We start from the raw sequence: 6,866 nt of genomic DNA, 5'->3' as shown, positions 1-6,866 counted from the left end.
ACATTGGGCTCTTAGATGTCCAATTTTTCTGCACTGAAAACATCGACGAGTTTCTCTAGAATTCCTCTGCCAAGAAGGACCTTGTCTTTCCATGTTCATCATAGTCTGGGCATAATAAGCATTTGTGCCCACTGTGGCACAGCGTCTAATGATTTCTTCTAAAGGAGCATTTTTGTCTAGCCCCCATATAATTCTCTTGCAAATCTCATTGGCATTTTCCTTAGCCAAATGTCTAGTCATTATTTCTGTTGCTGCATTGTCTCCAATGGTTCTTATTACAGCTGTTTGTAAACGTCCCACAAAATCTGCAAAAGGTTCATTGGGACCTTGCTCTATTTTTGTGAAAACATTATTTCCATCTTTCTGTCCAGGGAGAGAATTCCAAGCTTTTATTGCAGCCTTAGAAATTTGCTCATACACTGTTATGGGATAATAAATCTGTTCTGAACTCTCTGCATACTGACCTTCTCCAGTTAGTTGGTCAAAAGCAACTTGTACAATAGCTCCTGTTTGCCTATTGCGTTGGGCTTGAATCCTACATAATTCATGAAACTCCGAAAGCCACAATAAATTTTGTCCCGGTTCTAGACAAGTTTTTGTTATGGATTTCCAGTCATTCGGGGTTAGGATTTCATTAGACAAATTATCCAGTAACATCTTCACATAAGATGATGTAGCCCCATAAAGAGTGCAACTCTTTTTCAAATCTTTAATTTTTTCCAAATTAAAAGGAGTGTATTTTCTCTCTTTTTGACCTGAGGAGTTGAGCTCTTCAATCACAGGATATGCATTTATAAAATCAGATATATCTTCTCCTTCATTTTTTGCTTTAATTAATGCTTTTTCTAATCTTGTCAAATTCTGCTTTACAGGAGAAGCTGACTGTGTTTCTGTCTCTCTCCCTCCCCCTTGTTCTACCCATGAAGGGTTAATTGCGGGGGGAGGGTCATGAGATGTGGAATCACCTAATTCCTCCTGCTGTGAAGTATCATACTCAGAATTGTAATTAACTCCATTCTCATCTGATTCGTCCTCCTTTTCACCTAGTAAAGTTGGCACTTCTTCCTCCTGTACTTTCCTTTTCATCATTCTATCACTTAAATAACTTCTTATAGCCAATTGTATTACATTATATGTATTAATTATTGAGTTAGGCCCATTTTTATCATAGAATTGACAAAGATCCTCTCCAACCAATTTCCATTCATTTAGATCTAATTCCTTATCAAGAGAGAAACAAGGACATATGTCCTTTACAGTTTGTAAAAGTTCAGTGATTTGCTGTAAACTTATAATTAAACCTTGGCTTTCCATAATTTTGACAATGCTCTCTAAACATTTTCCTTGAACAGAAACAGAAGGCTGTTTTCTAAATATCTGTCCCATCTTAGATGAAATTCTACTTTAACTCTTTTAGCAAAATTTCTTTATTGCACTCACCCTAATTTCTGGGTTGAAGAGTCTTTTCCACTGGATCAGGATCAGAGGCTTTTCCACTTGAATCAGGATCGGAGCTTTTCCACTGAAATCCACTGAGGGGTCTGTTTGTCCCACGTTCAGGGCGCCAAAATGATGCCTTTAAAGGTGACCAAACTTTCTGGTTTAATGAAACTTGATATTCTTGGCAGGAATGAAGGAAGAAAAAGCATTTACCACCCAACCGATCCAACTGTAGGGTGTTGGAAAGAGTTCAGTTGGAGAACATATTACCACCAGAACACTATTAAAAATCCCATTCTCTGTAGTAGCCCTCCCCTTCCTTTTTCCCATCACTTCTTTAGGAGACCTTCAAAAGGTCATAATAGCATTTACAAAGTGCAAAGTACTTTATCACCTCTTAAATCATCTGATCCTCACCCTTTGAAGTAGTTGCCATCATTATCTCTGTTGTACAGATGAAGAAACTTGGTTTTTGTTAAATGATTTGCCCAGGATCACACAACTAGAGGATGACGTGGTATTTGAACTCAGGTCTTGCAGATTTTTAGAAGTTAGCATTAGGAAAATTCATAGAGAAGCCTAACTTTATAAAGTCCAGAAAATATCTGAAAGCAGCCCCAGAATGATCGATGATAAAAAAAATATACATCTCCAAAGTCTATTATGATATAAAAAACTTGGCAAGATGATGGGTGGAAAAGATAGATAGAAGGCTCAACTCAGGACACAAACTGGAAAGTGAGTAGAGTCAGGAAAGGGCAGGAAAAGTTGAGGAATTTGTGTGAATTGCAAAAGGCAGTGTAAGAAGTATTCTGATCAAATAGGAGGATAGAGTTGAAAGCCCAGTTCTACTAATCAAGTGCCTAATTCCAGATCCTAGACTGAAACTAATTCTCCATGGGTGTTAGTATTATGTAAATTATATTTATATAATATTATATTTATATATCTATATAAGGTATAGTTATAAATTAACATAAAATACGGTTATGTAATTTGTATATTTAAATAATCCATAGTTTTTAAATTTATATAAGAGGAGGAAAAATGGACTACTCTAAACCAGAGACCATAGTGACCCACCAGGGGATTGAAACAGAAAGAATTTATTAAATTAGAACATGAAACCTAAAACCGTTCACTATTTACAATTTTCAGGGGGCACTGGAAACAAATTACAGAGAAAACAGGGCCAAATAAGTCTAACCTAACCCTTATTGTACCTATTGATGGACATGTATTTTATTTCCAATATTTTTCTAACTACAAAAATGCTACTATAAATATTTTGTGGTTTTGGACCTTTTTTGGTTTTGTTTTTGTCCTTGATCTCCATGATATCTCCACTTTTCAGTGGAATTTCTGAATTTAAAAGCATGGACATATTAACAATTCTCTTTTCATTTTTTATTATTTTTATTTTCCTGAGTTACATGTAAGAAACAATTTCTTTTTGCTTATGCTCTTTTTATTATTTCTAATTATTTTTTTAGAATGGTTGTTGGACCAACTCATAAATCTATCACAATGTATGAATGTGGTCACCTTTCCACAACTCTATCTAAAGTTGACAGTTCCTCTCTTTTGTTATTTTTCCTAAGTATAAAGTGAACCTCAGGGTCAAATTGATTTGATTTCTCTTATTTATGATTTGGAACATTTTTATAATATTAATAATAATTTGTAATTCTTTTGAGAGCCATTTGTTCATATTCTTTGACCACTTATGTATTGTGGACTGGCATATTCATCACCTTTCTCTTATCTTAACCACAAAAGGAAGATTGAACACATACTCACAGAATTTGAAAAACTGGTGAAAAATACAAAATTCCACATGAAAACAGGATAATATGGAAGGCATATAGGGAAAGAAACAAGTATTAAGCACCTACAATGAGACAAGCACTATGATAAATGATTTAAAATATTTCATTTGATGCTTATAACTTGAGATTCAGATGCTATTATTATCTCCCTCTTACAGTAAAAGAAATTGAAGGAGATAGAGACTAAGTGACCTACCTTCAATCATAGTTTGTCAGTATCTGAGGATGAATTTGAACTCAGATCTTCTTTACTTTAGATCTAGCACACTTTATTCATTGTACCACCCACTTGTCTCCAGGACAGTGGAATTTAGGAGGATAGAGTTGTAAGCAAAACAAACCAGTTTCAGAGTATGACTATAAATGTGATTAAAAAGAGGAAAAGAAAGTGTAAGAACCAGAGGTCTGATAAGAATCAAACAATGACAACAATGAAGCATTATACCAAAGCTTTTGGGATTCAACCAAAACAATCTTTAGGGAAAAATGTAACTCTTTAAACATTTACAATAATAACAACAAAAAAGGAAAAGACAGAGCATTGAGTTGGGAATGTCCATTTAAAAACTTTGAAAAGTAACAAATAAAAAAAAACTAAACACAAAAATAAATTTAAAAGGAGATAAAAAAGCTATTGACATGAACAAAGTTAGAAACTATTACCTCATATAATAAAAAGGGGAAAGAAAATAAAATTTCCTGTACTAAAATTAAAAAAACACAATGAATAAAAAAGGAAATTACTAGAAACTATTTTTACTCAATTATATGCTACCAATATAGAAGAGAAATGAGTGTTTATAAAATACAAAATACAAAGATTATCCACAAGACATAGAGAATTTAGATAATCCAATGTCAGAAAAAGAAATTAATCCAATAATAATTGTATTCACAAAGTGAGGAAAATGGGATCAGTTGGATGTACAAATAAATTATATCAAATTTCCAAAAAAAACCCCAACCCCCTAAATTAATTAGCCCCTTTGACACAAATTGTTTGTGATAATAAAGATGGCATTCTACTGAAGTCTTATGAGATGAATAATATTCTGAAATTCAAATCAAGAATGAAATCAAAGAATGCTATATACCAACATCTCTAGTGAATATTAATGTGAAATTATTAAATAAATTCAGAATTCAAGCTACAGCTGCAAGTTTAAAAAAATTTATACAATTTGACCAAGTTAGATTGATTGAATGAATGGTTAGGAAAGAATGGTTAGCTTAATATCAGGGAAACTATAAATTTAGTAAGTCACATTAACAACAAAATAAATAATTGGAGAGAGAATAATTTCTTTTTTATTATAATGTAATAAAAGTAACAATATATGTAAATTAGTTTACACATGTAGGGCCATGCCAATCAGACTTATAGAATAATTAATTTCTAGAATTATGGAAACTATCAAATTGCATCTCTAGTGGCAGTAATACAAATGAGTAAGACTGTTGTCTTGCAGTTTACTCTTCCTAAAGCATACATCAGGTCTAATCTTAGATGTTTTCCTCTTTAAATGTGTTTTTCTCATTGAGCTTTACCTTCAGGATGCCAGTAAGTTTCTTAAGAGTCAAGTTGACTTGAGTTTGACTTGCTCCTTTAAATAATTATGGCTGTTGAGGTAAATTATTGTAATGGAATATTACTGTCATATACATATATATGTATGTATGTACACACAAGTATGTAATATATGCACAGATACAAAGTTTTGTATTATTGTTAGGGATTATACTTTTTCCTTCATGACTTTATAGGTAGTGGATTGTGATTGAAGGAAAAGATCTAAGCATTTATGAGAATTCCCTTTTTTAATGAGTTCAATTTAATGAGTTCTATTGCATCTCAAATTAGACCACTGTCTTTACTTCTCCCAGAAAACTGGACTTGGCTGCCAGAACCAGCCCTTCTTTGATAGGGCAGCTTTGGCTTTATCTATCCCACATATAGAGCTCTACAACCTTCCTGGCCATTTGGATCCCATGTTGCCCTAAATATACTTATTTCTCTGTTCCCTTCTCCCCTCATGGCTCCCCTTTAGGTCTTACTATCCCCCATTAAAATTAGTCCTTGTATAAAGGGCCAGTTTTGCTTGTGTGCTTAGCATTGTCCCTGCCACATGATTGTTTTGCCTGCCATCCATGCATCCTATCATCTACTACCCATCTTGTCTCCATCTCATCTTTCTATCCATCTCTCCCCCTGCCTGTCACTTATCTGACCCTCCTCTATCCATCCCCCTATTATTTATGGCCATGGCCAGTCATCCTGATATTTATTTGGCCACAGGACCCCGAGGGTTTGGGGGACAAAGTGAGGTGGGAGACGTTGCCCGCCTTCCCTCCCAAGTCCAGTCCCTTTGTGTGTCTCGCTACCACCTGCCCAATGTCACAAGTGTCTCTGAGGATGGAGGACAGACAGTTGCCCCACTGAGCCTGGCTTCTCTCTCTTCCTGTGGGTGCTCTGTCCCAAGGACTCACAGACCGGACTTCTTAAGGATCACGTCTTAAACCCACATGGCTCTAGAGCTTCTTGACTGGCTGCCGTTGTTTGGGCCCTGAATCTCCTCAAGAGTGAATGTAATGGTTGTGTAAAAGCCCAGAAATAACTTAATGGAACATCTTTGATGAATACTAGGAGCAAAAGCAGCCAGTTCGGCAGGTTGTGGTTTGTGAAGGGAGGGAAGTGATGGGAAATAAGAGTGGGAAGGCGGGAAGCTGCTTATAGCTCCCTCCATGCTCAACACTCTCTTCTCTCCATTTTATTTAACAGGGACAGCTATGTGGTAGAGTGGATAGACTCCTGGGCTTGGAGTCTGGAATACTGAGAAGTATATGGTGGGACAAGAATAAATCTTTGGCAAACTTGCCTACAAGTACACAGAACCCAAGAGAATATTTTCAAGTTTAAGAAAGCTCTTTTGTGGCTCTGGGGTAACTTGTAACAATGGACAGGATGGAAGACTTTCTCCCTTCCTGGAGTTGTCTTGTAGCTCCTTTGAGGAAGCTTCTTCCCTGGCTTCCCAGGGTCTTTCCTGGCTGTGGTGTCCTAGGTTATTGATGAAGATGCTGCCATAACCAGGGTTCTATCAGGCATCATCTCACCACAGTGATGGAATCAATATCTTCAGTCCTTATGAAGGTAACAGTTTTCTTCTGGCAGTGGGTGTTGGGTGGGGATGAGTTTGTATGAAGGTGGAAGCTTTTCTTTTTAAGGGTTTGGATGAAGCTATTTCACCACCACACTGACCTGCTATTAGAATCAGAATTGGCAAGCCCCACAGGAAATGGCTCTCTTCACCCAATCCAGAATGCTTCTTATGTAGAGTCACTCCATTTTACCAAACATTCAAAGCATTTCACTTCTCCTGAACATAACTTTTCAGTCTCTCAGTAGAAGCAGCTAATAATCATTCACACTCATTTTCTACCTTAGGTTTATAGATTTTATAATTCAATTGAAGAAACGTTCTTACTTGAAAAGGGTACCATTTCTTGTTAGAAGACACAAATTTCTTACACAATGATATTTACTACCATCAAATTTTATTGTATTAACTTAAGATGTTCTGCCCTAAGGGTTGACAAACT

The sequence above is a fragment of the Antechinus flavipes genome, chromosome 2 (genome assembly GCF_016432865.1).
Source record: "Antechinus flavipes isolate AdamAnt ecotype Samford, QLD, Australia chromosome 2, AdamAnt_v2, whole genome shotgun sequence".
NCBI lineage: Eukaryota > Metazoa > Chordata > Mammalia > Dasyuromorphia > Dasyuridae > Antechinus > Antechinus flavipes.
This window is presented reverse-complemented; position numbering follows the sequence as displayed.